The 9,795-nt window shown below is 28.3% G+C and overlaps 1 long non-coding RNA gene across 1 annotated transcript; it reads left to right on the forward strand.

The window, feature by feature from the left end:
* Positions 1-262: 262 nt before the first annotated feature.
* On the forward strand, positions 263-9,734 carry LOC110109020. Its single transcript, XR_002304528.2, has 3 exons — positions 263-709; positions 1,399-1,511; positions 9,231-9,734. It is a non-coding gene; the product is annotated as an uncharacterized LOC110109020 (long non-coding RNA).
* Positions 9,735-9,795: the final 61 nt, after the last annotated feature.

Below are 9,795 nucleotides of genomic sequence, written 5' to 3' on the forward strand. Positions count from 1 at the left end.
AACTCTTTTATTATATATTTACACATATAACATTGAATTCAATAATTAAATAAAAATTTCTTTTTTAATTTAGAATTCTAAAATATGAATTCATATTAATTTATTATTTATCTAATTAATAGTTCACTTATTAAAATGTATAGCAGAAGATATTTTTTTTGGGAAATGTAAAAAATAATTTTTATTTTTTCAGCATATTGGAATATTGTAGATGTAAGTAACGGCTATAAGGGCATTTAGGACAAACTAATTTAAGAGTGCGACTGAGACGAACAAACGGACTCTCTTTCTTTCCTTTCTTCTTGAAGGGTTTAGGCCATGCCAAGTAATCAAAGAAGCGATTCGGTCTTTCTCTCTCCGCTCAAATCATGGCGGAAACGATGGTGTGGCTGCGGTGAGGAATCGAAGGTGGGTGGGGCCTAGGGTTGGGGTTTTCTCTCAAACTCTGTGTCATCGTCGAAGGTCTCAAAGCCGAAGGGTTTAGGCGGAAGGCCAAGGAATCAAAGAAGTGTCTCGCTCTTTCTCTCTGCGCTCAAATCACGCCACAAACGATGGTGTGGCTGCGGTGAGAAATCGAAGGTGGGTGGGGCCTTGGGTTAGGGTTTTCTCCCAAACTCTTTCAGTGCTCGCCGAAGGTCTCGAAGCCGAAGGGTTAACGCACGCTCAAATCACACTGGAAACCTTAGTGTGGCTGCGGTGAGAAATCAAGGTGGGCCGGGCCTAGGTTTGGGGTTTTCTCCCTAACTCTCCGTCCTCCTATTACTTAATTGTTTTTGTTGTACTTAAAGTCATATATAACATTACATGTTAACCATTTTTTATTAAACTTGATGAAATGATGTACTTAAACCCTCAGTCCTCACATTACTTAATTGTTTTGTTGTACTTAAAGTCATATAACAATGCATGCTAACCTTTATGTATTAAGCTTTGATAAAATGATGTTGAATTATTACTGGTGCTTTCAAGAATTTCTTTTTAGTAATAACTAATTGATTTATTAAGTTACTAACTCTTGTCTCATTTATAGATTTTTGGCCTATGAGAGTGTTGTCTTTTTGCTCTATTCTTTGGTGAATGAAAATTATGCTTATCTAGGATACATTTTAGTACGAACTGATTTGAATAAGCTGATATGTATTTTCTTATGCATTTAGCTTGACTTTATTTTTATAAGTTGTTTCTCTATATTTAGAAGATCTTGCTATTTTCCCTTTCTCATACAACGACCTTAATTCATGTTAGTACGACATAAAAAACATACTGCGTACTATCCAAGAAAATAAAAATACTAAATAATTATACAAGAATTTTATACACATGCATTAATTCTTCTTGGTTTCTTAATTCTTTGCATTTAAATGATTACTTTGTTTCTAATTTTTTTCTAATTTCTAGATGCTTCCCAGCATATCATGGTATGAGGAACATCTTTTCCATCACACTTCTTTGGGATCTTTGATGGCTATAAGACTTATTAGAACATCAAATTTAATCTCTCAAGGCTATGGGTAATTATTTAACACTTTTTTTGTTGATAGTTGTTTTATGCTTTTTTATTTTAGAATTCCTCAATTTATTTCATAATGCGTAATCCATCCTGTTCTACAATTGCATATGGTAATCATTTTTTTTGGCATATCTTTGTCTGGACACCTCAAGTTGTTGAAGGTTGCAAATTACTTTTCAATAAAAGTTGTTTTTTAATTATAATTGATATTATAGGAATATCTTGTAATTTCATGATTTTTTCAATGCCGTTGTGAACAAGAAAAGCAATCTCTTATTCTTTGGAGCATATATTTATGCATGCTTGAACTGTTTAAGCACAACACAATTTTGCAATGATATATCTAAAGATGGGGTATTGAAAGCTCTACACTTATCTACGTTTACTTAATAATTTTTTGTGATGTATGAACACATATTTTGCTGCATTTTACGTTATAAAGTTTTGCATACTAGAAAGTGATAGAGCTGGCATGACTAGTGACTACTCTGGCATATCTTTGAGGTTTTTGTCAGCTTCGTGAAGATGATAAAAGTATCATTTATTGAGGAGAAAAATATAATTTTTTTTAGTCTACTTCACATTTTAAGCTTTGCGAGATTAGGGACAATGAATTTAATGTTCTAATGAAGTCTTGGTCTTAGAGATCATGCGTCACAAGAGTGGAGATGGTTGCTATCGATCAATAAATAATTATAGAAAATATTGTGTTTCTATCATCATTGGAGATCGGTGCTAGAAAGTTAACAAGGGGAAATCTTCTTTCTCTACGAGAGAGACATTAGAAAGCATTGTGGAATAAACTTATTTTTTGGAAAAAAATCTATGCTTCAAAATGGTTTACTTCGTTCAAATTGTATTGATTGTCTCAACCAAAAATATGTAGCCCACTTTGTCTATGGTTTAGCTTCCCTTTGCCAGCAGCTGCATCTTTTGGGGTTTATTGATGTTCCAATTATTGGTTCGGGTTCTCCTTTATCTGATGATGTGATGGACCTATATGAGAAAAGCTGTGATACATTTGCTTTACAATATGGTGATTTTGTTGCTCATAAGAAGGTATGTTCCTGCGATGGATTTTGCTACCAGATTTTTATTAAGACGCATTCATAGCATATAATGTTATGGATTTTCACACTTTTTACTTGTTTGGATTAGAGGTAAAAAATCTTTTAGTAAATGGTGTTTAGCATATTTGCTTATCTAAAAATATTTCTTCATTATTTGAAAAATTGATGTTGTTCTCTTGCTCTACTTTTTTCATTAGTTTCAGCCTGATGTGTATGCCTATTTCTTTGTTGATTAGGTTTGTGTCCTCATAGTTATGATAAGATGTTATTTATATTTTTTATCATGTATTTCCTTATGTTATGTACTTGCAGATATTATTTGATAGAAGAAGTCTATGGAAGGTAGCCACCTAGTCTCAAGAATTCTTTAGGAATGTTTAGAGATACTACAATAATACTTATACCGATTCATGCAAACAAGATGCCATAAATACATAAGTTTCTTGCAACTTTAGCTGATGCTTTTTAATGGGTGGGGTTTTTTTTTTAAGAACAATCACTCTAATACTTATTTTTTTTCATCCCATTGAAGCTCTTCTAAAATAATTTGAAGCTATGAGCTTGAATGTTAATGCGATTGGAGCTTTTGCTTTGACCTTTGAAGCTCACACTTTTCACTTAAGTTTGAAGCTTTTAAAGTTTAAGAAGCTTATGCTTTTTTTATTTTTAAATACCGTGAATGCATTGAGTCTATACCTCAAGCGAAGTATAAGTTTCTTCCATAATTGGACAAGCATCCAATATTATTGTTTTAACTCATTTTTCAAGGTACTTAAAAAAAGTAGGTGTTCATTTTGTTGGGCATATATTTTCATTTTTAATATGGCTATATGCTTTAATATATTTTGCTTGTTCTAAAGAGCTCTTTTCTTAAAGCAAGTTTTTTAATCCAAAAGAAGTTAGCATACCAAATTAACATGAAGGAAATTTTTAGCATTATTTGTCACTTTATGTTGTTTTATTAGAACATAAGATTTTAATGTATCTTGTTTATTTTGCTTCGATGGTATTTCTTATTAACATCAAAGATTTTGTACTAATGTGATGTATATAATGTCTTTGAGCTCATTGAGATTTATTATAAAACATGTTAGTCCATCATCTTATGAATGTCTATATAGTTGTTTCATGTCATATCTAGATTAGTTAAGATAGGAAAGTGTGTTGGAGCTTTATTGACATTATTTTGATATTTAGTAGGCAGAATTCAACTTTACTTGTGCTGATATAAATAAAGAAAATATTTTTTGTGTAGCTAGTCGAATGCTAATTATTGTTCCTTAATGAAAATTTGAATTAATTATGAAACATATATTTAATAATTAATTTTTTTTTCTATTTTTATTATTCCTATTTTTATTCATTTTATTATGTTTATTATTAATACTTTTTAAGTGACATAATTAACCTATTACAATTGCATGAATCCAACAGGTTTTATTAAGTTAACATTAGTATTCGAGGTTTCTTCATAGAGATCATAAATGCTTAAGAATTAAGGCTGATCTCAAAGTAGGAATAGGGTTGAGACAAACTATGTTTTTGAATAGAAAACATTATCATGATAATACAAAGCTGATTCTGTTAAAAAAGCATTGCAAATGCAGGTGGTAATATTGTAATTCTCTTTATGATTGGATATGCAGATTTCAATAGATATTCAAAATAAATAACAAGGTGACAAAAATGAATCAAATAGAATGATAAGCCAATGAATGTAAGCAAGAAAGCATGACAATACTATTCATATTAGTGTTGATTTTTGTGCATTGAAGCAAACAAGCATGACGTTCGTTTTGTATGCAACATTAAGTGTCAAGTCTATTTTATGTTTTTTTTTTTAATTTTATTTTTTAATTTTTTACTATATGTTGTTATTTTTCTTTCATAATCTTTCCATAAAGATTTTATCTTCTTGCATAGTGGTGTATTTTTAGACAAACTTGCTTGCCCAATATATAAAATCATTTGTTATTATATTTTTTATTAATGTATCATATAAGTACTTTTAACTTTTTTATTTCTTCACAATCAACTTTGTCTATTGGTGACACTTTGTTGCCTAATACTCAAATCTATATGTATAGTTGGGCTAATTGTAGTTCTATAGTATTTGATTTATGTTTTTATGATAATCAATTATAGGCTAATACAAATAAGATTGTGTTTTCATAACCTAATTTGTTTACTCTAGAATTTATTTTCTATTTTATATTTTCATTATTTAATGTAATATATTTCCAATTCTTGAATAAGGGATAGTGATCATCATGCAACTTTTATTAGCCTCCTCCATAATGGAGCATGAACGCATACGATTGTTCTTCCCTACTCTTCTTGTTGCCAATTAGTTATGTTTAGTGCATCAACTAGGGGTCACAATCAACCAAGTTGCCTGATGGGAGCTGAGATAGTTGTTGACATTGATTGACGCGATATGTATAGTTTGCTCTTTAGAGGTAGATCTTTGTAGGTTGCTGAGTATGATTTCTATTAATCTTATTTATTCACTATTTAGTCTATATTAATGGACCTAGTGTAGGAAAGTACTGATTTCTTTAGTTTATTTGATGTGATATTTTACTCTACAATAATAAATTCTCATCATAAATTTGAATTATTAATCAAAATCACTAGCTTTTTCTTTATTATTTTGACCAATTTTATGAAACCTCTTCTCTTTATTCTATTTGTAGGTAGCATTGAGTGTCAAGTCTATTTTTTGTTTTTATTTTTATTTTTATTTTATACTATATGCTGTTATTTTCTTTCATTATCTTTCCATAGTGATTCTATCTTCTTGCATATTAGTGTAGACACACTTGCTTGCCCAATATATAAAATCATGTGTTATTATATTTTTATTAATTTATCATATAAGTACTTTAACTTATTTTATTTCTTCACAATCATCTTTGCCTATTGGTTAACTCTATATCATCTAATACTCAAATCTATATGACATAGTTGGGCTAATTGTAGTTATGTAGCATTTGGTTTATGTTTTTTTGAAAATCTATTAAAACTAAATACAAATTAGGCTGTTTTCATAACTTAAATTGGTTTTAACTCTTGAAGTTATTTTCTATTTATAGTGCTTCAACTAGGGGTCGCAATCTACCAAGTAGCCTGATGGGAGCTGAGATAGTTGTTGACATTGATTGACGCGATATGTATAGTTTACTCTTTAAAGGTTGATCTTTGTAGGTTGTTGAGTATGATTTCTATTAATCTAATTTATTCACTATTTAGTCTATATTAATGGATATAGTGTAGAAAAGTATTGATTTCTTGAATTTATTTGATGTGATATTTTACTCTACGATAATGAATTCTTGCCATAATTTTGAATTATTAATCATAATCAATAGCTTCTCCTTTATTATTTTGACCAACTTTATGAATCCTCTTCCAATTATTCTTTTTGTATGTAGCATTAAGTGTCAGATCTATTTTTTTGCTTTTTTGTGTGATTATAATTTTTTACTATATGTTGTTATTTTTCTTTCATATCCTTCCATAGTGAATTCTATCTTTGTCACCTAATACTCAAATCTATATGACATAGTTGAGCTAATTGTAGTTCTATAGCATTTGGTTTATGTTTTTTTGAGAATCTATTATAACTCAATACAAATTAGGTTGTGCTTTCATAACTTAAATTGGTTTTAACTCTAGAAGTTATTTTCTAATTTATATATTTTTTTATTTAATGCAATAGATTTACAATACTTGATCCCATTTTTTGATTAACTTTGACATTTTAACTATATTGAGTCATATATTTAAAACTTTAAATCATTAAAATATAATATTTAAGAAAGGTTAACTTGGTGCTTAAAGAGTTAATTTAAAAACAATTTTATTATTTGATTTGCAAGAAATGTCATAGGTTTATTTGAGATTGCAAAGATAGTTTTTAGCTTTTAGTATCTAAGCCATAATGAATCCTATTCATATTCATTAGGAAGTGATTTTAATCTTGTTCATATTCTTTTAGTTTGGAATGTGCTTGACCTAAAATGATCATTGTTATTGACATACTTTTTTAGGAGTTGCTATAATGTTGTACACAATTAATGGAAGAAAATGTTATTTATTTACAATCAACTAAATGGATATGGTAAAAAATTGAAACAAAAGTTAGAAGTTATTGTATGGTGGAAAGGTTGATAATAAGAATTGAGCAATGATAGTATTGTATAGATCCTTGAAGTTTAAAATTGTTCAATGAATAAAATTATTGATATGGTGATTTCTTTTAAGATAATTATCATAATAATATTATAATATGGTTTGTGCTTATACTTATGTTTTATTAGAATTTTTTTTTCAAATATTAGTTTGGGGAAGAGTTGGATGAATTACTAATATGTATATGCTTAAGGAAGAAAGAGTTTTGTTTGACTTAAAATGAATATAGGTATTCTAGTAAGATAAACTATGATAGAATTCATTATGGATATTGATTAAGGCATAGAAATGCAATGGGAGAAATTATATTTGATATCACAATAGTCTATGATCTTAAAATACTTTAAAAAATGATAAGAATAATAATTGTCAACTAGTTTTACTAATTAGAGCCACCAAATCATAGATCAAATTCTTTTAGAGAGTGTTTTTCTTATAAAGATTATATGATAATTTTAGAAGGATTTAAACAATAAATATATAAAAGTAGTTATGAATGTATATCTTAGTATTAAGAAAACAATGAAAAGAATTAATTGCTCTAGGATAACCTGGTTGAATTTGAAATGTGCAATATTGTTAAATTTTCAAGACCTATTACTTAGCGGGGCAAATTGATATTCTTTAATTGAACCATACTTATTATGCGATAAATAGATGATAGACTAAAAGGGAGATTGGTGATGGGAGTGAGAAGGTTTAAAGATTTTTAATAAATAGATGGTAGACTAAAAGGGTGTTTGGTGATGTGAGTGAGAAGGTTTTTAAAATCTTCATGAAAAATAAATATGCTTTTAGAATGTGTTAAAAATTGAATTTTACTATAGGATAATGATGATAATAATAATATTTTAAATCTTGAAACAAGTATAGTGTGCAAAATAGAAATATTCAATATTTTTATTTATAGCAAATATAATTCTAAAGAAGAAGGAAAGTGAAATATAATGTAGCCAAGTGATAAAAAGTTTAAAGATGTAGGGATTCGATTATTGAATAGTAAAAAAGTATTGATAATTAAAAGAAGTTTGAAAAAAAATGAGAATGTTAATGTATGTACATGAAAAACATTAAGAGGGATAAATTAAGAAATGATTAGTGATATATATTAAATATAATGTTATTGAACATAAACTTGTACACTTAGTATATGTACAATAAAATATAAAATATACACCCATTAGATAAGTATATAAATTATATTTGAGGATTATGAATGTGAAAGGGTTGACCTTAACATAGATAGAAGTTGTTTAAAATAATTTGTGAAGACTAGATTTAATGCTTCAAGCAACACTCAGTTGGAGTGAATAAAAAAATGCTTATTTATAGATAATTGGAATAAAGCTCTAATAATATTAAGGTGCATCTATGAAAAGCGTGAGTGGGATAAATTAAGAAATGATTGTATTAACATAATGGATATCTATTCAAGATAAGGTTATTAAAAATAAACTTGTGTACTTAGGAATGTGCAATAAAAGATAGAAAATATATCAATTAGAAGAGTATTATATTTGAGGATTCAGAATGTGAAGGGGTTGACAATGTGACATGGATAAAGTTGTTTTAAAATAGTTTGTGAAGAGTAGATTTAGTGCTTTAGGCAAAACTTTGCTGGAGTGAATAGAAAATGTTGATTCATAGATAATTGAAATAAAGTGAATGATGATGAAATGGCCAATTAAAATACAACTAAATTTATTTTCATAGAATATTTAAAATCATTTGTATGATAAGGTCATTTCCATTTTAGATTTTGGTCTTCTTTAGGATATACTTGTTTTTTCAATTGCCTTTATTTACATCCATTTTTCTTAATGTTATGTTTTTTCAAATTCCTTATTTTTTCATATAGTTCATTGCATTTTTAGATGTTGTAGTAGCAGTTTGTTTTCTTTCTCTGATCATTTTTTTATCATTCATTTTGTTCTACTAAATTTTTTGTAAATTTTATTGATAAAATATTTTTTGATTTTTGTGATCATTTCCAAGAATCTATGGAGAAAGCAATTAAAAATAATATTTTTAAAATAGCTATGCTTGCTATAGATGCCATGTTACAATCTTTCAGGTTTATTATTACTGCCAAGTTGTATTTGTATTATTTTTTTATGTAGGTTGTCTTTTGTTTAATTTATTAAATTTTAACATATTTTAATTATTTAATGATTTTGATGCATAAGTTATTTTCCAAAAAAGAGAATTTGAAAACGCTTATTGAACTCTTTGATCATCAATATTAGAATATTCATGCATCTTCAAAAGCTTGATATTCAAATCATGCCTTTAGTTAGAAAAGGCCCAGTGAAATATTCTTTTTGAAAAAAAAGGTGTGATATTAAGGTAATGCTAATTATTGTATTTAGTTGATATTCCAATATTTCACCTCTTATTATGTGAAAATCTCCTTATATCTTTTTAAATTTTATTTAACTTTAACTTTTCCTTTTTAGTTGAAGAAAAATGAATTGGAGGCAGAACTTGCTAATGTTATAGGGATATTCAAGACAGCTCATAAAATAGGATAAGTATTGCTTTTTTGTTTATCAAAATATTATCTATTCTTTTGAGTTTTACTATGTTTCAATATCTCAGGTTTATTATTATTGTTAAGTTGTTTTTGTATTATTTCTTATGTAGGTTGCCTGTTTTGTTTAATTTAATGAATTTTTAACATATTCTAATTATTTAATGATTTTGATGTAGATCCCTCTCCATACTCACTCTCCTCCCTTCAACATCATCACCTCGATGCTGAATACCTTCAAATTCAGCACCTCGATGATGACGTTCCTCTCTTCTTCCTTCAAAATCCCCCCTCGACGCTGAATTCTTTCGAATTCAGCACCTCGGCGATGAGATCCCTCTCTCCTCCCACCAAAATCAGCCCCTCTTCTATTATATCCCATACTCATCTCTTTCCTCGAAAGAGGCTCTAGAGGAGGCATGTCGTTCTCTTCCTCTAGGATCTCCACCTCCGAATTTCTCCTCCCCTGCAAGGGGTTCGGATTTCCTCCC

This window comes from Dendrobium catenatum, unplaced genomic scaffold, assembly GCF_001605985.2.
Source record: "Dendrobium catenatum unplaced genomic scaffold, ASM160598v2 fragScaff_scaffold_662, whole genome shotgun sequence".
Lineage (NCBI taxonomy): Eukaryota > Viridiplantae > Streptophyta > Magnoliopsida > Asparagales > Orchidaceae > Dendrobium > Dendrobium catenatum.